The sequence below is a fragment of the Papaver somniferum genome, chromosome 1 (genome assembly GCF_003573695.1).
Source record: "Papaver somniferum cultivar HN1 chromosome 1, ASM357369v1, whole genome shotgun sequence".
NCBI classification, from domain to species: Eukaryota; Viridiplantae; Streptophyta; class Magnoliopsida; order Ranunculales; family Papaveraceae; genus Papaver; species Papaver somniferum.
The window spans coordinates 72170505-72192117 of record NC_039358.1 but is presented as its reverse complement, the minus strand read 5'-3'; the positions used below and the strand labels follow the sequence as shown (position 1 = coordinate 72192117).

At 35.4% G+C, this 21613-nt stretch overlaps 2 long non-coding RNA genes across 2 annotated transcripts; both read right to left on the bottom strand.

Annotated features, from left to right (window-relative positions):
* Window positions 1-16828: 16828 nt before the first annotated feature.
* On the bottom strand, window positions 16829-17700 carry LOC113330335. Its single transcript, XR_003350174.1, has 2 exons — window positions 17441-17700; window positions 16829-17321 (listed from the first exon to the last, which is right to left on the bottom strand). It is a non-coding gene; the product is annotated as an uncharacterized LOC113330335 (long non-coding RNA).
* Window positions 17701-19120: 1420 nt separating this feature from the next.
* Window positions 19121-21022, bottom strand: LOC113330330. The gene is made up of 3 exons (XR_003350171.1): window positions 20739-21022; window positions 20573-20630; window positions 19121-19752 (listed from the first exon to the last, which is right to left on the bottom strand). It is a non-coding gene; the product is annotated as an uncharacterized LOC113330330 (long non-coding RNA).
* Between the last annotated feature and the right edge of the window lie 591 nt (window positions 21023-21613).

Below are 21613 nucleotides of genomic sequence, written 5' to 3'. Positions count from 1 at the left end.
CACGTAGAATCATATAGTAGTAGCCGGAATAACTGTGGGTCATCTGGATCAAAAAGTGTTACCCACAAGAAGAGGAAACTGCAACAGACCAAGAAGATACCGAACATACCCTTGCTTAAGACAACTACATCTAGTTGTGGTTCAGGTTCAGGCTCTATAAAAGGGTCTAAATAAAAGGTTTTAATCGGTTGGATTTCCTCAAAGCTAAGATCCGGTTAAGGTATTAGAGTCTGGAAAAAACTCAACTAAGAACTTATAAGCACATAACAACAACCTGAATAACTGGGGATCCTCTAAGTCAATCAGATTTGACTCACACAGCTGACCACAATGAAAGAGGTGGTCTTCCTTAAGAAAATGTGTCGACCCTAATATCCTAAAGTGATTAGGTTTAGTCTCAAAACTTAATAACCGACACATCTTAAAATCAAAAGTTCCCACAATTGGTAGAAACGTTTTTGGTGGGAAAACAAAGTCAATCTTGGGATTATTGCCTGAGCTAACCTCATCAACCAGAGGATGCGTTTCTAACAATTGAGACTCGTGTTGAATATTATTAAGTTCGGGAAAACGAGTACGAAGATAGTCTCGTAAGATGGGTGAGGCATTGATGTCAAGTCCCAAGTGAGGGATATTTTTAAGAGTTAAAGAACATGGAGAATGATAATCACCCCCAAACTTAGAGTTTTCGGCGTCTCTAGGTAGACTGGTCATAATCTCCCTAATTTCTAGGTTATCAGATTCCTGAAAGTGGGCGATTGATTTTTCTAAGTCAGGTTCATCCCCGCTAATCTCTACGAGTTCTTCTAAGACTATTGTTTCTAAATCGTTTGACTCGAAAACAGTACTCTCAAGATAAACTGGTTCCTCTAAACCATCATCGGTTTCGTAATCATCGTCTAAAACGGGGGTATTTCTAGTCAAATCCTCGTCCTTTTGAATAGGTAAATAATTATTAAAATTATTTGGATTTGAACTAGAAATATCATTATAATCATCATCACAATCCTCCTCCTCATCATCATCACAATATAATTATTGATATTCACGAATTCTCAAGCTTTGTTCCCAACTACATGGTTTATGTTTATAATATTTATCATAGATCGTTAGAGGTGATTCCTCAATAAAAGTTGGAGTATCCATATATCACTGCCCACGCATATATTCACCAAGAGTCATTTCCGAAGACGTCTCTTGATGACGAGAATTTCTAGACATATATTCTCGCAACGTCATCGCAGGTGGCGTCTCCTCAAAAGGATTCATCAACGAAGAAATATAAACTACAGAGGGATTCTATAAAATCACAAACAAGGCCGACTCGACTCCACCAAATCAAACCTAAATATTTCTAGCAAACAAAAAGCATGATGTCTCCACTTAGATTGTTTCTAGACCAGCTTCTATCTCTCGAAGGGGAATTCGTTACAGTTTGAGCAACACCTCTGGATCAATCCGAGCTAATGTGAGATGAAACTGAGGCGAGGGAAGCTCAATGGAGCTTTGATACCCAAGGCCTCACCGGAGTTACAAGGCGGCTTGTTTCAACTCCCATAAGTCACCATGAACTTTGAAGTTGCTTAAAAGGTAACCAATATCCTTCGAAATTTTTTCCTAACAAGCTCGATACCCTATAGGTCTCTTTCTAATCATATTTTAAAGCTTGGGTTCGCGTTAGGTTTTGTTTTCCTAAAACGGGCAAGAAGGGAACGGTGATGAAATCCGAACCCTTATCTTGTTTAGGCCAGGCCTTTCCCTTTACTAGGAAAATAAAGACAGTCTGGTTCGTCCTCAAACAATTATAACCTTAAGGCATACAGTAACTCGCTTGCAGGGGATTCGCGAGTGTTTCGATTGGACTTACCTCCCATACCAGACGGGGGATGAACCGTTGTCGTCGACTCGGGCCACGACTCCTATGCCGTGTACGAACCCGAGGGGCCGAGACGATATAGTAATCGTCGTCCTTCCCTGCACACAGTTTATATAATTTTTTATTTTTTTTTAATAATACCCTTCCGTAGGGTTAAAAAAAGAATGAAGTCCGATTGTCCAGAATAAAGTCCAAATAAAAAGTCCAAAAATTACAAAAATTATGAAAAATAAAGCCTATTTACAAATCCTAAAAAAAAATATTATGTCTTTTTTTCTTCTCTTTTAGCTTTTAGCTTTAATCTTTTTGTTCCCAAGTCCTTAGTATTCCACTTCGAACATGTAAATCAAAGACACAAAAAGAAACGTAAAAAGGAACAAATAATAGTAAAAAAAATAAATAATAAAAACCTAAAAATTCTACCTAAGCACAAATCCGCGTCGGCGGCGCCAAAATGATTAAAGATTTTTTTGTGGGTTGTAGTAATGAAGTGGTAAGGATGGTTCGAACTCTAAGACTTGTGAAGGTGAAGGATTTTTAGATTGATAAAAATTATATACAAAAATATTGACAAATTGGTAGAGAGGTACTGGGACTAGGATTCCGCCAAATTCATTTCTTAAGGTTCAAATAATAATTCTTTTATCAATAATAGCTCGAAAAATATATTAAATATATCGACTCTAATTTATTGCCAAGATAGATTCTCAAAATATTAGGTGTAAATGTTAAGCATGGGACATCAAATCATCTAAGCTAAGCATGACCCATCAAATCAAATCACAACTAATTAATTTAAATCATAATTTCAATTAAAATTAATGCAAAAGTCATGAAAAGAATTAAATATAATTACCCAAATGTGAAATAAGGATTCCTCCATCGCCCCAGTGTTGGGGTTTAACTCGTCATATTAAGCATGTTCTCAAAATACATAATTGTTGCTCAAAAGTTGATTAAAATGATAAAAATGAGTAAAACAGTGAATGTACGACACACATAAGGCTTCCTCATAAGTCATCCAACTCCTCCAAAACACTTCCATGCACAACCAAAACACACACAACACCGTGTACAGGTCGTGTTCACTCCGTGTAGCTCTGTTTTTAGCTCGAGAATCAAATCGATGTTTCCAGCCAATTCCGATCAAATTCGACACCCAAAATACCTTCTTTATGATAAATCCCAACTTCCCACAAAATTTTAGCGATTGAATCGCAATCTAACTTGTTCAATTTGTCGATCAAAATTCTGCCAGAAAAATGAAAATTTTCCCGCCAAAAATGAAATTCGAATTGTTTAAGATGGTGTCCCCCTAATCCATTTTGAGTGTCCCTTTAGCAATTTGGGTGGAAATAGTATTTTTGGGTGGAAATAGTAATTTTTCTGGGTTCCTCCGGGATATTTCTGGGATGTTTCCGGCACATTTCTGGGGTGCCTCCGGTGCATTTCTGCGGTGCCTTTAGTAATTTGTCCTGGGGTGTAAAACACTACTTTTCGAGCCCATTTCGCCGCAAGGACTTATTTTTCCAAAAACATCTACAAAAACATAAAATAACACAATAAGTATTTAATCGAGTCTAACAATACAGAACATTGAGAACAAAATAGACACATAAATGCGTCTATCAGTAGACATGTATTACTGCATGTGTATTTATTGTCTAAATGTGATAAATTTCTTAGTTATCATATAAACTTACAGCAAAATAACTGCTAACGGTGGTCCACCGAGTTTCCTTCGTGAATCCAAGGTATTTGCGCATCTAGTGCATTACACAATTAACAATTTTCAGGAGGTCTCATAATAGATAAGCTGAAGAGTAAAAAATAAAATATTATGAACATACACTATAACATGAACTGGGTGACAGTATATATGAAACGCAGACCCCAGATAAGATTTAAATCAAGAGAGTAATATATGAAACCATGACCAAATCAATCAACTGAGAACAGGTGGTTGGAATCCCGAAGCCCTTCACAATTCTCAGTTCTGAACATGTAGACGTTTCAAAATGGAATAGATAAGCTGACGAGTAAAAAAACAAAATATTATGAACATAAACTATATCATAAAACAATCTACTTACATTGTCCGATAACCAGTGGGACCGTGGTTGTAATGTTCCTCCTAGTAACTTCACATATTCATACCACTCTATATTTCCAGCCTCTTTAGACTCCTCTTCCGGAGAGTTCTTAGGACGTGGGTCATTTGCCTTGTTTTCCTTTGGCTCCACATTTTCCCTGCTCATTTTTACAATCTTGAGACAATGACTTTCGAATTAAAAACGGTGAATAAGCAATGGAGACTTGCCTTTGCCATATGTAAACGTTCAAATTCCTTTTATTTTTCTTTGAGATACCTGGATCCTCGATCATCTCCCCAGCATAGTCATTTATAAGTCATCCTTTGTACGTGAGGCGTGCATAAGGTGATGAGATATGACCTCCTTCCTTTATGATTTACACCTTTTTAAGTTGGGTACGTCAGGGTATTTGTCTTCATTATTACATTGCCCCAGAATTTCTACATCCTCATCCACTGGAGATTTAGATGTTTCATCACCTTTACGATCCTCCCCACTTGAAACTTTTAAAAATGCTCCAGTATTAATGACTGATTCATAATCATGCTGCCACAGAATTTCAACATCCGCATCCACTGGAGCTTTAGATGTTTCATCCCCTTTACAATCCTCCTCATTAGGCACATCAAAGATATCTTTTCCAGAGCCCATGGGCAACACATCTTCCGCATTTGGATAAAGACCAACGTCATCTTCTTCTTCTTCTTCTTCTTCTTCTTTTTCTTCTTCTTCTTCTTCTTTGTTTACCAATCTATCTCCTTCTACAAATGCTTCAGTATTAATGACTGATTCCATCAGTGTGGAATTCGATGTGGCGGAAACCCTATCTCCATCACACGATGTCTATCCACCCCTTTCTCTCTCATCTGTAGCCAAATACTCTCGTATAAACCTAGCTAACATATCTGTTGACTGGGAATGCGTAGCTTCGTACACAGTATCTTGTGCATGTCTTGTTCCAAACTCCCGTGTAACTTCCTTCTCCATTCCCGACCAAGAGGATTCACATACCCTACTATATTTTTTTGAAAAATCAGATGGTTCCAAAGCATCCTCCAACACCTCCTTGTCATCTACTACGCCCAGCAATCTAAGGTAGTCACAATTATACAGCTTGTACTCATCACAATCCACAATTATCCCTTCTCTCAAGGATACAAGTTCACTGTATTTCGGTGTCTTGGTGCAAGATATACGTTCCGTGACGGTGGTCCATCGAACGATTGTATGTTTCAACACAACCCGTCCACATAAACCCCTAATTGCAGGAATGCTTGCCAATGCCCAAGCCTGAAATAACAGCAATAGTAAAAACTAGAACTGTACAAACTAAACCACCCAAGCATACAAGATGAATAAGTCCACTTTAACAAATATATAAAACTATTGTCAACTTACCGTCAGAGCATGTGACAGACCAAACAGCCTGTAGCTGTAGTTAGGAAAGCGCAACCCGCCACTTTTCTTTGGTCCCTTGCCTTTCTCGGCAACACTGGATTTCTTAGTTTTCTTTCCATCCTTCACCATCAGAGCTGAACGAAAGTGGCGGATGGTTTCTTTGAGAGTAACATGGCCCCATGGGAACTTGTTGAAGGTATCCAAGTTATCCACCAAATGGCAATATACGTCATTTATTGAATCTCTATGCTGGAAGCCCAAAAACAAAACATGCCCAAAAACGAGAAGTGTCAACTTAGCGTTCTCATCGTCAATGCAAATGGTCAAATCTCCCGTTTCGGAGCGCGTCAGGGCTTCAATTACTGTTACCTTTTTTTCCCCAGGGAAATGAGTTTTCATGATTGGTGAATCCACGATAGATTTTGGGAGTGGGTTAATTACATCTCCCTTTCCTGTCGCTGTCAACTTGAAATTAAGTCCTGTAGCAAGTGCGAATATTTTCATCCCAAACCTCAAGATATGGCCTTCAATCCCAAAGTGCATATAAAATGGATCACCATCATCTTGTCTCACAATTTCTCGTGAGAGTAGATAATGCAAAATTGCACCACTGTTTTTGGTATCAGGCATATCCAGAAAGTGGCCAACTATCGTTGAAGCAAATACTGCGCAAGCCTTATCGCTCAAATTACCCCTGATGGTGGACATTAGTTGCATGCCTGAGTGATTTGTTATTTTCGGGAAGTTGTCCCGATACTTTTGTAGGTGAACAAACTTGCTATACACATGAGATGCTTCAAGTCAGTTTCTTCCGAGGATATGCAGCAACTACAATATTTTGAAAGGGAGGACGATTCTTTGACATGGTTATCCTCAAACCATCTCATAATTTCAACGCCAGTATAGTTATAAAACCCAAATACTAATGAACCTAAAAGACTAAAACTAATAAAACAAACTTACAATGGTTCGGTTCCTGATGCAGCAGCTGTCTCTAGCGATTCTTTTGACATGACATCATACTGGATGTCAGTATCTGCTGTACCTCCCGCTGTAGTAGCAGACATCTTTTCCTAACACCACGAATAAGCAATCAATTTACCATTATATCAATTCATTCTCTACACGATATAACATTCACTCTCAATCAAGTTTCAGTGGGTTTGTTTTGAGAACTATACATACTTAGTGTAAAGCCATGGTCTAGACAAAACAAAGTAAATTCAGCAACAAACACACAAATAAGTGTAAAGCAAAGAAATAATTAGTAATTTATTATTTACAGAATTGAAATAACCATGAAAACCCCATGGAATTGCTTCTTCAATTCTAAAATAAACACACAAATAAGTATAAAATAACGAAATAACTAGTAATTTATTACTTCCAGAATTGAAATAACGATGATGAACCATGGATTCAGATATTGGGCGAGTGTTAAAATAAGTTTGAGGAAAAGATTTTACCAGTGCCGAAAACCCAAAACCCTAGACATAATCCAAACAAAAAGCAAAAGTTAGGAAAACATACAAAATAATCTGAAATTAGAGTTGCTTTCGCGGTAGAGATGGAATTTAGCTTACGTTTAATGAACTTGATGGGTGAAAGGCCGTATGTGGGGGTATAATTTGCACCAAAAGAACTAGGGTTTGAAGATTTCTATTTGTAAATACTCGCCCAATATTTGAAGAGAGAGAAACCTCACGGTAAAATGCAGTACTTTCATGATTTATATGGGCCATTCAACCGCGACATACGTGCGACAGATTCTTCCGGACATATCCGGAATTCGCTACTTAGATAATACCAGGCTCTGGTATATTGGAAAGTCGGGGGGAGTTATGTAAGTATTTGGAAGCCGTGGTAGTGGCCAATAATATACCCCCAAATGTGCCTTCCAAACACAATTTAACCCCTTATATATAGTCTTCAAATCAGGGTTTTTCCTTAGTTACAAAGCAATCCATATTCACCGTTAGATGAAAAACTGATTTAGATTCAAGCTAATATTTCTCAACCGTTAGATCAAAAACTTAGCTTGTCATACACAATTGACATACACATTTACTGGGTTTGTGAAACCGTTTCCAAACGTGTACGCGTATGTTGGTTCAACATAGTAACCAAAAGGTTAACCATATGAGCATTTCATATTAACCTTGTTCGTCTTCATCATAACTAGTTCAATTGACTTCAAATGAACTAGTTAAAGAGTTTTTCAATTGCAAGGAAATCTCATGTACTACACAAGACACAATTGAAGCAAATATGATTCGATTCGATTGAATCGGCTCATGAACATTATAGCCACGATTGCATAAAACATTCTTTAGTAATTTAATATTCATGTTCAGAGCATATCTTTAGATCATAACCACTTAAGCTCACAAACAAGTTCGCGGACTTAAGTTCAATCGGTTCAGTTTTCCAAACTCATCAGAAATTCTCGGAAAGAGAAATTATGCCAGTTTGCGAACTAGGTTCGCGGACTGAGTTCGCAGAATAAACACACAAACGAGTTTTTGGAATTCCCAGCAGAAATTCTCGGTCGAGAACTTCCGTCAGTTGGCGGAATGGGTTCGCGGACTTGGCAAGCCAATTCCACAATCCTACCGATTTCTCTTGATCAACAAATTTAGACAACTTCGGTTCAAGGAATACATGGTTATGTAATCTAAACTCTTATTAAAATCATTGAAACATTCTTAGAGGACGTTATACAGTTGTTACACTATTTCTCGTCAAAGCAATTTTCAAGATGATCGAAACATACATGACTTGCGTCACTAGGTAAAGAAAAACATGGTCGAAGCGAAACGCTTACCAACACATATTTCGAGATATATATAGGCGAAATATACTCGGTTCGAAATATCAAATGTGTACGATCTTAGTCTATATATATAGCATACGACTTTTGTCTCAAGAAGTAGGAGATAAAATAGATAGACTTTTGATTGACAGATAAGTTCAAGTCTTCACATACCTTTTTGTAGAGAAGTTCCACCGATTCCTTGAGTAGTTCTTCTTCTTGTATGATGAATCGCCATGAAGTCCTTGAGCTCAACTACACTTATTATCCTAGTCCGAAACTTATCTATAATAAATTAGAAATCAAGACTTATAGTTTTGATCACTAACATTGAAAAACATGCTTGATATAGCAACGCATGCGAGGTTGACCGAGCAGTGCTCTAACAGAAAATCTAATTAGTAAATGCACATTACTAATTCTGGAATTCCCCTACAAAATGAAATTAATAACCTTAATTAAAAGATTCTTAACTTACTTATGTTTCGGTCCTGAGATTCTCTTCCCTTAACTGTTAAGGAAAATATCTTTGAACAATTAATGATAAACATTCACAGCACGTGTTCAAAGTATGTCGACATCCTATCTTTGTAAGTTCTCTTTCACGCTTACAACCTTAAAACCGATTTGCCACACTTCCAAACAATTTTAGAATAGGTTCATCTGACTTTCAAGAACTATGTGATGGATCAAACAAACATTCGATCACAATCATGGGTTTAACGATTCTACCAAAACAAGTTTCGGTTCTACCTCAATCTGAGTATTGTGCATAGTCACACTAGATTTCCAAAATTCAGTTGATTAGGTACTAGGATTGGTTCCCTACATATATATGGTATCTAACTTACATGTGTTGCACATGTCCATTGGATCGGTTCCCCTTTCCCAAATTTGGTCAGACAAAACACAAACCCGATCATACCATCTCAGGTGATTACTTAAGATCGGTTTCACTAATAAAAGTCATACCAATACATAAGTTAGGCCTTTGTGAATAGTTCTACCAAGAACACAAACAAGTTGTGAGCGGTTATACTCAATCACAAATATTGGTTTTTCATAAGATATGCAATGAATAACAAAACCAATAACACCTGGTAATTTCCTTTTCGGTTCACAAACAAGTTTATTAACTTACTTCCTCAGAACACATGTAAAACATTGTTCCCTGTGATGAAATCCTCACCTCATACCCATACATAATCACAATAGCATTCAAATGATTATGGCGATGTCTTATCTACAAAGTTTAATGGTTAAGCAATAAACATCGTATTGTATTCCTTAATACTATGTCTATATAAAATTCAAATATACTTCACAGTTATGTTTTTTAATATGCACGACTTGAAAGATACGTTAGGGAATGAAACATTTCAAGTCAAATATCACTAACCTCAGGTGGAAGGATGATTGTTGTCGTTGTAGCTCCTTGCTTCTTCACATCTTCAAGACTTCGCAATACTTATAATGTCTCATATCCTAATACTTTCAAGCTAACCTATACGAAGTTGACCCTAGTACATAATCAAGCATCGACTCTTAACATGAGTTTTGATTCACTAAAATATGACAGCCAAACTTGACATACCAACGGTTGGTGGGTTCAACCGAGCTATGCTCTAACAATATCCCCCTTTGTCAATTTTAGTGACAAAACTCTTGCATCATATGGATAAACAAATTACAAGAATTCATTACACATACGCTTGATTTCCGAATTCAACAGCGCGGTAAACTGCTTACATTCAATCCTTGAAAATGTTGTTGTTGACATTATAATAACAAGACTAATATTCCCCCTAAGGAAGATAGGTAGATATTCAATCCGCACGTCTTTGTTATACCAATTCATATGACATGTTACTCCCCCTTAGTCTGTGATTTCACTCTTTCGTTAGATAAATGTTCAAGCACCAATGTTTTTTTCCTTAGCGATACCAATCAATATAAAATCAATACCAGTATCACTTGTTTACTCCATATATTTCTCCCCCTTTTGTCACAAAATGACAAAGAAACGAAAAAATAAAGGACAACACAAAAAGAATCTTACAAATCTCAATAAACTTGCAACCTGTAGAGTTAGGCACGAGGGTTCCACACATCATGTTCTGATAACCAATATCAAAACCAAAACTACAAGTAGTTTTATTTTTATATGTTACCAAGGAAACAATTGTCCGAATTTTTTTTCCACTTTAGTTTAGCAAAACAAAAATCAACTAAGCACCTTAGTCCCTTTGCTAAACCGATTGTTCAAAAACAATTGCTTAATTAGATAAGACCAAAATAAAGATAACTCTATTTTTTCTCATCAGGTTCTAATTATCCATAAACTTAGACCTTTTCAATTTTAAACAAGACAAGTACTAGGTTAGTTAACTAGCATTTCTTGTTAAGGCATTCGATTAGACTTGAATAACCGAAACCTCACTTTGATAAGTCTAACTAAGATCAGAATTAACTTAGTTTCTCTTATCCGGAATCGAATTGGACTAAACAACTCATCCCGTATACCTTTTATTTCGTTAAGCCATAAATAATTCATACAAACCAACATAAATCAACTTGCATAATTATTCACCTCAACCGGAAGCAATTGAAACAACATAGACATTAAAAGCACCGCAATTGCACCGAAATTTTGTAATCCTAAACAATTGATACCACACAATAAAGCAAGATGACAATAGTTTTTCTTAACCGGAACCAATTGAATCACACACATCCACACACACATCGTGGAATAAACATCAATTGAACCGAAATTTTGTTAAGCAAAAGCAATAAATATATATAATATAAACTCAGGCTTTTCTTAAACAAGAAAAAAATTAACTAACAAGATTGTTACCTCAAATTCCACATCCACTTCTCCAATATATTTGCATCTTCGTCCAGGGAGAATTGATATCGAAATATCATCATGATGTCATCCTTATGCCAAAACAAAAGAATAACAACAACCCTCAACCTTTACCAGGGAAAGGTTGAAAACCGATTTTAACAATTGCAAGCAAAAGATGAAAACCGTCGAAACACATATGCTTTTATGCTAAACCAAAACCGATTCAACATATTGTGACTTTTTCACATATTGTTTCTACCAGAACCCCTCATGATTCTTTGATAAAGCCTACCAACATGGGCTAGAACTTAATCCTGTTATACCAAAAAGTCACCAAACCATAAGGGTTCACAATATATGAGATCGAATATTAAGGTAGCAAAACCAAAATCAAACATCCCATAAACATACATAGCAATAAGATAAAAGCATCCAAGCACACAAACCGAAAACTATCATAAGAAAAATTACCAATCAAATAATTTTATTCATAACTAAGATAGTTTTTATTCAAAAACAGACTTTATTGGAATATATCAAAAACTATTGTCTATTTTTCCTTTCTTTTTCTTGATATTCATTGGGAAGAACATTCCTTGGAACCAAGTGCTTTTTGTCGTTCTTCTTCAATTTTTGATTCTTGGTCCCAAAACTCTGATTCAAATTTTTGAAATCCTTTAAGAGTTTCTATGTCTTTTCGAGCAACAAAGCCTAGCTGTTTCTGAAACAGTCAAGTTATTTACCTAAACTTTCAAGGTGAACAAGAAGAGTCTTCTTGTTAGAATTTGGAGAAATTCTACTAACAACATCATAGTGGGTTTGTACCCCAATCATTTGAATTACAGTCTTATTAGTCACAGCATAAGTGCTCATCATATCGTCAAAATCTTCTCCTCCAACTGATTCGCAGATTTTGGTAATTATGCACGGAAACCGAGATGTCTCTTGATACCAGAAGATGAGATAGAATCTGATATCTTGATCATTTGGCTGACAATGGAACCGCAAAGATATATTTGAGTATCCTTTTTCAAAAGAAAATAAAAAAATTCTGCAAAATGTCTTATCCCATACTGATTTATCTCTTGTACTTGCAAATATGGTTGCTAGAGAAAGTTTACCGAAGACCCTAAGATGAAAGGGTGTATTCTTTGTAGGTAACCTATCATTCTTCCATGCAACCTTCTTTCCATTGAGATATGTTGAAATGGTATCCTGATCAATTTCAACTCCGGTAATCAGGTGATTACTTTCCTCACTGTACTTAATAGCATTAGAAATTGTCTTACGATCAATATAATAGATACATCGACCAACAAAAGTCACAAAACTAAGTTTTTTGTGATCAACATTGTGTATATTGGCATATAACACTCTTACCAAATCAGGTGAATATTCTCAAGGTTAAAAAGATTCCCCCAGCTTCGATCTTGAACAAAATTCACATAATCCTTGTTTTGGACATCCATATCAAACTTCTTTTCAGTGGTAAAATTCATTCCCTTAAGTGCTTCGTATTTTCTGAAGCACGAGCTATCAATAAAACGTGCAAATTCATGCTTGTTGTCAATACTGTTAGGAAATCTGATTTCATCCATATTTTCAATTCTAATCCGTTTATTAACGGATTTATTTCTTGATTTCCCTTTTCTCATACTTGCGAAAATATGAAAAACCCTAGTTACGGTTTTGAGCAATCTTCCCCAATATGTTTGAACACATAGCAAGAAATTATCTTTTATAGGAATATTTGATATCAAAAACCGGAAATGACTAGTTTTAGGAAATACACTCAAAATCGGAAACCGTGGATTGTGGGGAAACAATTTCGATTTTGTGTCTAGATCTTTCTTTTGGAAAATCGGTTTTTCATGGTCTGGATCTTTGTTTCGGATTGATTCCATTTTTTTGCCCAAAAACCTGTTTACTCTTTTATTACCAGAAAGTAGCAATATCACTTGAATCTCATTCAAGATTTTACTAGAGTATACAGAGATAAATTTGAACAAGATATGATATTTGTTAAAAATACCATCAGAATCATAATCCCAGCAATATTTCAAAAGATCACTTGCTTCATTAAAACAGTTGTGAAGTGTATGAAGCAATCCATTGTTAATAGAATTATTAACTGAAAACTCATTCCTTGTAGTATCATATATTTTCCAAACCCGCATCCTAGAAAGCGGAACACTGACAGTCGTTGATCTGAAAATGTACATGTGTATACTTTGGTAGGCCATCCAAAATATATTTAAGATTACTGATTTTTCCTGAACACATTAGCCGATGTTCATAAAAATATTAAGCAGAATCTTATGCATTTTCAAGATACGACATGTCTCATAGACCATTATATCATGGTTACTCACCACAATGATATACAATCCTATGATAGCCGAAGGACTATGTAAGTCATTCAATACATACATAAGCATAATTCCTAACAGGTTTAGGAATAAGAGTATTACATACTTCATACGTGATTCCCACCATGATCTTATAAAGTAATAAAAGCCTGTTACTACGATAACTGAATCGACCATTAGATTCACTTCTTATAGGTTGGATTGCACCGAACACAGATTGTTGGATCTTTTCGTGTTTACCTACTCTGATACCAATTGAAAAGGCGAGGGTACCCAAATATACCTCAAGCTAAAACTTTTCCTACCTATGAGTCCTTTCTCCGAAAGTGATTGTCCATGGACTGAGTCAAGACAATACAACTAATCGGTTCATACTTCGTGTGATCGTCTATGGATAGGAGAGCAAGACAATATAACAACGAAGTATGTTACTTGATAAAAAGGTTCGGACTTAACCAAACACTAGGATTCAGTTATCAAGTATATAGGAATTAACGTTTGTGTAATTTACTTTAATTATAATAAAACAACTATAATGCGGAAATATAAAGTAAATGACACCGCAAGATTTTGTTAACGAGGAAACCGCAAATGCAGAAAAACCCCGGGACCTTGTCCAGAATTGAATACTCTCAGGATTAAGCCGCTACACAAAATTACACCTAACTTCGTATAGTTGAGACTAAGCAACTAAACCTATAGTTCACCCAGTTCCTTCTGCATTCCCACGCCTCCAACTTATAAATAAGTCACGTACTTGGAAAAATTCCTTTGGTTCGTATTTCAAACAGTAAAGGAACAATAAATATGTTTGGTATCAACTCTCTTCATCCAAGTGATATGAGTCGGACAAAGCCTCTTTCGTTTATCTTAACATAAACTCCTTCGTCGGGTCCTCAGATCTATCTTATGTTCAATTACCGAAGTAATCGTTTAAGATTAAGCCAACAACACTCTTAATCCAAAGAATTGTGTTGATGCCGATATACTCAATTAATCAATACAATCTACCACAAGGATAAACCGATTATTAATTGGATCCTCTTTTACCGAAACAAGTATTGTGCACACCAAAGATTATAAACCCAAGTCAGATCTTCAATATCTTATTTGTCTTTAAATCTTCTTAAATCTTCAATAAAAACCTGCACACAATCACTTGAATCTCTTATGATCAATCACGCACAGAATGGAGTTTGTTAACAATGGATTATCACAAGATCGTCTTTAGAACTAACAAAGTCTAAAGATCCCTGTCGAAACTCTGAACTAGCTTGAGTGAATCTTATATCAGAAGAAAAGATCCCAAGCATAAACAAACTAGGTGCAATCAGATTTCAACCACCGTTAGTCAATCAAATCAATCGAAAACAAAAGATAAATCGCAATTATCTAGTTTCCCACCAATGGTACACGCTAGAGCTTCTCAATCCAAAAGAAGACTTTAAACTGAGCGGCCGTAAGAGATTTCGCCTAATTAGATCACTCTCCTCTCCGAATAGGCGGCTACACTAGTAACAAAAACAAAATAGGAAGGTTGTTGTTATGAAGAATTAGTTTGCTAGAAAGTCAAACTTTAAGTATTTATAGACGAGGAGTTTGGACACCAAGGAATTTCCAAAACAGAAAATATTCTCAAGATATTCATTAAAGCACAAATTCGGTTTCCATAATTCCTGGAAACGCTCTGTCCAAAAATAGCGATCGAAATCTCTCGGAAAATCTAATTAGTAAATGCACATTACTAATTCTGAAATTTCCATACAAAATGAAATTAATAACCTTACAATTAAAAGATTCTTAACTTACTTATGTTTCGATCCTTGGCTTCTCTTCCCTTAGATGTTAAGGAATATCTTTGAACAATTAATGATAAACATTCACAGCACGTGTTCAAAGTATGTCGACATCCTATATTTGCAAGTTATCTTTCACACTTACAACCTTGAAAACGATTTGCCACACTTCCAAACAAGTTTATAATTGGTTCATCTGACTTTCAAGACCTATGTGATTGATCAAACAAACATTCAATCACAATCATGGGTTTAACGGTTCTACCAAAACAAGTTTCGGTTCTACCTCCATGTGAGTATTGTGCATAGTCACACTAGCTTTCCAAAATTCGGTTGACATAGGTACTAGGATCGGTCCCCCACATATATATAGTATCTAACTTATATGTGTTGCACATGTCCATAGGATCGGTTCCCTTTTTCCCAAATTTGGTCAGAAAAAACACAAACCCGATCATACTATCTCAGGTGATTACTTAAGATAGGTTTCACTAATATAATTCATACCAATACATAAGTAAGGCCTTTGTGAATAATCTACCAAGAACACAAACAAATTGTGAGCGATTATACTCAATCACACATATTGGTTGTTCATAAGATATGCAATGAATAACAAAACCTATAACACCTGGCATCCTTTCGGTTCACAAACAAGTTTATGAACTTACTTCCTTAGAACACATGTAAAACATTGTTCCCTAGGATGAAATCCTCACCTCATACCCATACATAATCACAATGACATTTAAATTATTATGACGATGTCTTATCTACAAAGTTTAATGGTTAAGCAATAAACCTCGTATTGTATTCCTTAATACTATGTCTATCTAGAGTTCAAATATGCTTTGCAGTTATGTTTTCAATATGCACGACTTGAAAAATATGTTAGGGAATGAAACAGTTCAAGTCAAATATCACTAACCTCAAGTGGAAGGATGATTGTTGTCGTTGTAGCTCATTGCTTCTTCACATCTTCAAGACTTCGCAATACTTGTAATGTCTCATATCCTAATACTTTCAAGCTAACATATACGAAGTTTACTCTAGTACATAATCAAGCGACTCTTAACATGAGTTTTGATTCACTAAAATATAACAACCAAACTTGACATACTAACGCTTGGTGGGTTCAACCGAGCTATGCTCTAACAAAAATAAATATTAATTACAACTACATTTTAGTGGTATTTTGTGTTTCCCCCTCAAAATAAATAGTTATTTGCATTACCCCCTCTTTTAACTAATGATCGGTGAAACCCTCTATCCGTTATAACTGCCGTCATCATCCAACATCCAGTTAGATGTGCATGTGTTGTGCACATGCGCATCATAATATAATATTTAAAATAAGAAAATCCTATTTCATCTTATGGTTGTAAATAACTTAATTGAATAAATGACCACAAGTCTATCTCTGGTTTATGTTGTTACAGATCATCACGCGTGATTGGCCGACCTTAAGGGAGGCCTTCTATGTGATGAGAAATCTGCAAGTTCTATGTCACAGAAAATATCCCAAGCTTTTAAAATTGAAATTTCGAATATCACAATTCCACAAAATTAAGGTTACATTTGATGTAATCAATTAAATTGATCACAAATTTCAGTAAATATCATCAAAAAGGAAAATTCACAGTTCAAAGACTATGACAATATCCATTAGATCAATCATAATCGATAAATTTCAGTTTCGTTTTCAATAAAAAAACATAAAAAAAAAAATCAATTCTCTGTTTCCAAATCACTTTCAAGGAATTACCAAGCCAATAAAAGGTACATCTCCTTCAGTTTATCATTAAACTACAACAAAATAGTACCCATTTCAGTGATTGAGATTTTCAGGATAGAAAATTTGATAATTAAGGAATCGATTTTTACTGAATGATAAAACAGAGTATATATTGAATCTCGTATGTGAAGAAGACGACGGATTATGGGTCAGGTATATCACCACGAACTGGATACCAGTCTCGTCCCGACCCGATTCATTACCCAGAATTCCAGTAGCATAATAGGCAGCAACATACTCTCGCCTTCACCATCACCACCACTATGAAATTCAGGAGCATGAGTGTTCTATCCAACCAACAGACCAATCTTCTCGTCTGATTCAGAATCTGATAATACACATAAATATTAAACAAGAGACCCATAAACAAAAATTGACCAACAACAAAATTACTAAAACGTGAAAACATAATTTGAAACCTCACAAAAAAAACAAATCCATACATACCTAAAGCTTCGACAGTTAAAAACAACATCAAAAGATTCAAAACCATCACAATTTACTAGATTGAGAGTGCAAAAAAAAATTGGACGTTGATCTTCTTCTCTTTTATTAACAACTTGTCTAGCTTCCTATCAAATGACTAAGACCAAACTCCATTATAGCTTATTCATGATACACCTGGTCATCATCAAGATGATGCTGTGTTTTTTTTTTTTTTTGTTCTTTCAATTTTTTACTTTCATTTTCAGAGACAGGAAGAAGGAGACTGAAGAAGCGTTTTATTGGTTATGAAATGTCATGACGGTATTGCCCTTCACTAACTGATTTACTTTCAGATAGAAAAGCTAGCCATGTGTTACGAAATACACGTGGAAGGTAGCATGCAAAAACACTAGAATTGGTAAATGTCTGAATGCCTATACCACAATCCGAATGTTTGTATCGCAAATATGTTTTCATTTACAAGTGGTTAGAAATTCATAATTTTATTTTACTCTCTCCGTCCCACATTAATTGAGCCATTTGTAGTTTGCACAATTATTAAGGCAAGGAAGGAAGTGGAGCATGTTTAAGTATTTTTTACAAGTATACCCTTATACATAATAACTTGTAAAACTTCGAAATGATTTATCTCTTAAACTATACCACTGTTTTTTTTTTTTATAAATTTTATATATACTATTGAAAAGCATTTTAAATCATCTAGGTAACGAATATAAACATGACTATTAAATTATACATATTTCTTATAGAGAAAATAATCAATTAAAAGGGTAGTTTTAGAAATATATCCCCTTGATTATTGAAATACTTTACCTATTTGTGGACAAAATCTAAAACCAATTAGCTCAACTAATGTTGGACGGAGGGCGTATCAATTAGGTATTTTGGGCCTTTTGTTTTTCACATTATTTAGTCTTTACAACGACTGTTAAAGATGGGTATTATAATATTTTAAGGCATGATATTGATCCATAAATCCAGAAATAGGTTTTCGAGCTCCTGAAATGATACCGAGAAATTAGATCAGGTATAAAATTTCAAAACGATTTGTTGGAGTAAAAAGAATAAATTATTTGTAAAACAATCTTTTTTATTTTGCTTCTAACTTCTGTTTCTGTTATTTAAACACTCTATAAGAAGAATGAGTCACCACTCTTCACCTTGCGATTCTTTGTCGTAGGCCTCCCCACCCCACGCGGTCATCTAGTCTAAATTTTACCCGGTCTTCCACGAAATTTCACTTCTCTTTGTCGAGAAAAACCGATCCGCCATTAATAGTAAACAAGAAAAACCTAACCTTAATTTTAGCTCGAATTCCTCAAACTGAAGATAAAGATTAAATTGTACATCCAATTAAATTCAAAGAGATGTTTAAAATTCTCGACCACAAATTGGAGCTCCGGTGGTATGAAGTTTAATTTCACAAATAATCATCATAATAATTCAATTTTCGTAGTGATGGTGCTTCTGTTGTTGGTTGGGGTGAGAACTCCGATGGGTGTTGTCGATGGTGAGAGGTTAAATTAAGAATCAACAAGTGGAGTGCACGTGCTTTGCACGTGGGCAACCACTGGTTCTTTTTATATGTATTTTCGCCAAAAGTGAGTCGTCTCTGCAAATACAGCATGAGTGCAAGACAAACAGCAAAGCTGAAAGCTTAATCTTTGTGGAGACCAACAATAGAAGAAATTAGCAACTTAAAAGAAGTAACACAAATAACCATTAAAATTAGGATGACACAAATGGAAAAATAGATAAAATGAATAGGAAACTGTCATCACTATTCGGCTCTTAGATTTCACAATCTAGGGATTACTTTGCATTGGGGGTAATGTTGTCTGAGCCATATTGTTTGTTCAAAATGTTGCCAAGTTTTTTTCACTTCTCCATTTCATTTCTTTTCCTAGACATAATCTAGGGATTACCTGTTATTTTGATCTTCTGATGCTCCCCACCATCCCACCTCACCTCACCCTTTTCCTCTCCTATCTGGCAGCTCTAAATGAGCCTAACCGAGTGGGTATTCAACTGCAGTGCCCAAAACAGAACACATTTCTCGTGCACCACTAAAGGCGACCTGACATGATTAAGCCGAATGCTGCAGCAGTAGCAGAACCAGCAGTTGCCACATATTGTAAGCATCATGTACACAACACTACTCAGCAAGCAAATTCTGTACACTGTAACATGCAGTGGTGAACATGCTAAGACGAACTCCACCAAATGTGTTCTCCCCTGCATTTCTCGTTGATCAACAATGCTCACACTTGTGTAGCGTGCTACATAGCTTTAACATCACTTCTTCATCCTTGCTAACAGATGCACAAACTAAATCAAATTCCACAATTTCCCCCAACAGCAAGAATTCACACAATAATCAACAGTTCAAACAATTAATAATAGCTAACATAAATAAATAAGGGATTCAAACTTGATACTGCATAGTTTTGAAGAAAAAAAGAATAGAATGAAATGCTCCTTCTAATAATTAGATAAAATACAATGTATCAAAATCCTCACAAACAAATATCAAAATTAATGGGTTACGTATCATGACAGTCTAACTTGATAATCATATCCACTATGAAATGTACATTGTCATTCAAAACAATCCCGGATAGCATCAACAGTTTACCAAAAAGATGTGCATCAATTCTGTTTTCATTATTCTACTTAAAATCAACCCCACTTTCTTGTAAAACACAATCGGATCATTTGCAAAAACATCATCACACATTGAATTCTCTAAAATTAGAACATTTAAGCGTAGGCTTGTGTTTACATGGAATCAACTGAATCAACTTCAACATATCAACATTAGCTTTTAAGGTATGATTATACTTTTGAGATCTGCAATTGGACGCAGCACAATTCTAGGGAATTCAGTACCCATAGCAACGTATAGATACTCAATAAAACTTTGTCGATTTAAATTGAATTTAGTACGAAATTTAAAATGAAATCAAACTGAAATCTTAATAGTTGAATTCAATACGAAATTTAAATGAAATCAAACTGAAATCTTAATAGTTGAATTCAATACGAAATTTAAATAAAATCAAACTTAAATCTCAACAGAAATTGATAGAGAATCAAATCGGTACAAAAAAAAAAAAAAAAAAAAAAGCTAACCTGGTAATGGATAAGTATGGTCGCATGATTCCATCCATTGAATCTTCGTGTTTAACTTCTAGAAGCTCGGGGATATGAGAGAACACAAATCATCAGTTGTATTTTTTAGAAAACCCTAGCAATTCAGATTACAGAAATCAAACGGTTATATAGAAAATTTGCATACCTAATCGAAGTAGTGACTTAATTCTTCGTCTCCGCCATTGATTGTTTGAAATTGCTTCAAATCCAGATGCAGATTCAGTTGTTGGAGCTGTTTAGAAGAGAGAAAGGGGAGAAGAAAAATTGTCGAAGAAAAGAAAAATCAAATGGAAAGTTCAAAGTTGAATCGAACGGCTGTAGTTAGAGATCGTGATAAACCAACGGGAATACAAAAACACGGAGCTGCGCAAAAGTACGTTCACCAACGAAAGAAACGACGACGAAATATACGTGCATACACCAAAAGTTAGTTAGCGTTTTCGATTGATCCCTGCGCTCATTAAAGGGGGGGGGGGGGGGGGGGGGGGGGGGGGGGGGGGGGGGGGGGGGGGGATTATTCACTAGCAATATAGATTAAATAGGAATTTAGAACCTAATTTCGAAACTAGGAATATAAGATATGGCGTCAAGAAGCATATAATTAATTGGACTATGTCACCTGATCATCAACAACACCAGCAGCCTCAACAAAATGCCACCAGCTCGTTCCTATGTCACCTGATCATCAGGTAACCACTGAGCAGTTACAAATGGTCATTCTAAGACATGAGTTACAACTTGAATGTATAAAAATGGTGTGTTTTTCTTTGATTCTTTTTCTTTTGGTTCACCTCTTATGATCGAAAAATAACATCTTCATTGTGTTTATTGATGCAGCCGGCGGAAAAGAAGAAAATATGTTTTCAGGGTTCATGTAGGATTTTTTTTCGACCGTCAGATTGGATTTGATTATTATACACACGTGCACTGCACATACACATTAAACTGGATGGCGACGCCGGTTATAACGAATAGGGGGTTTCACCAATTATCAATTAAAAGAGGGTGTAATGCAAAATA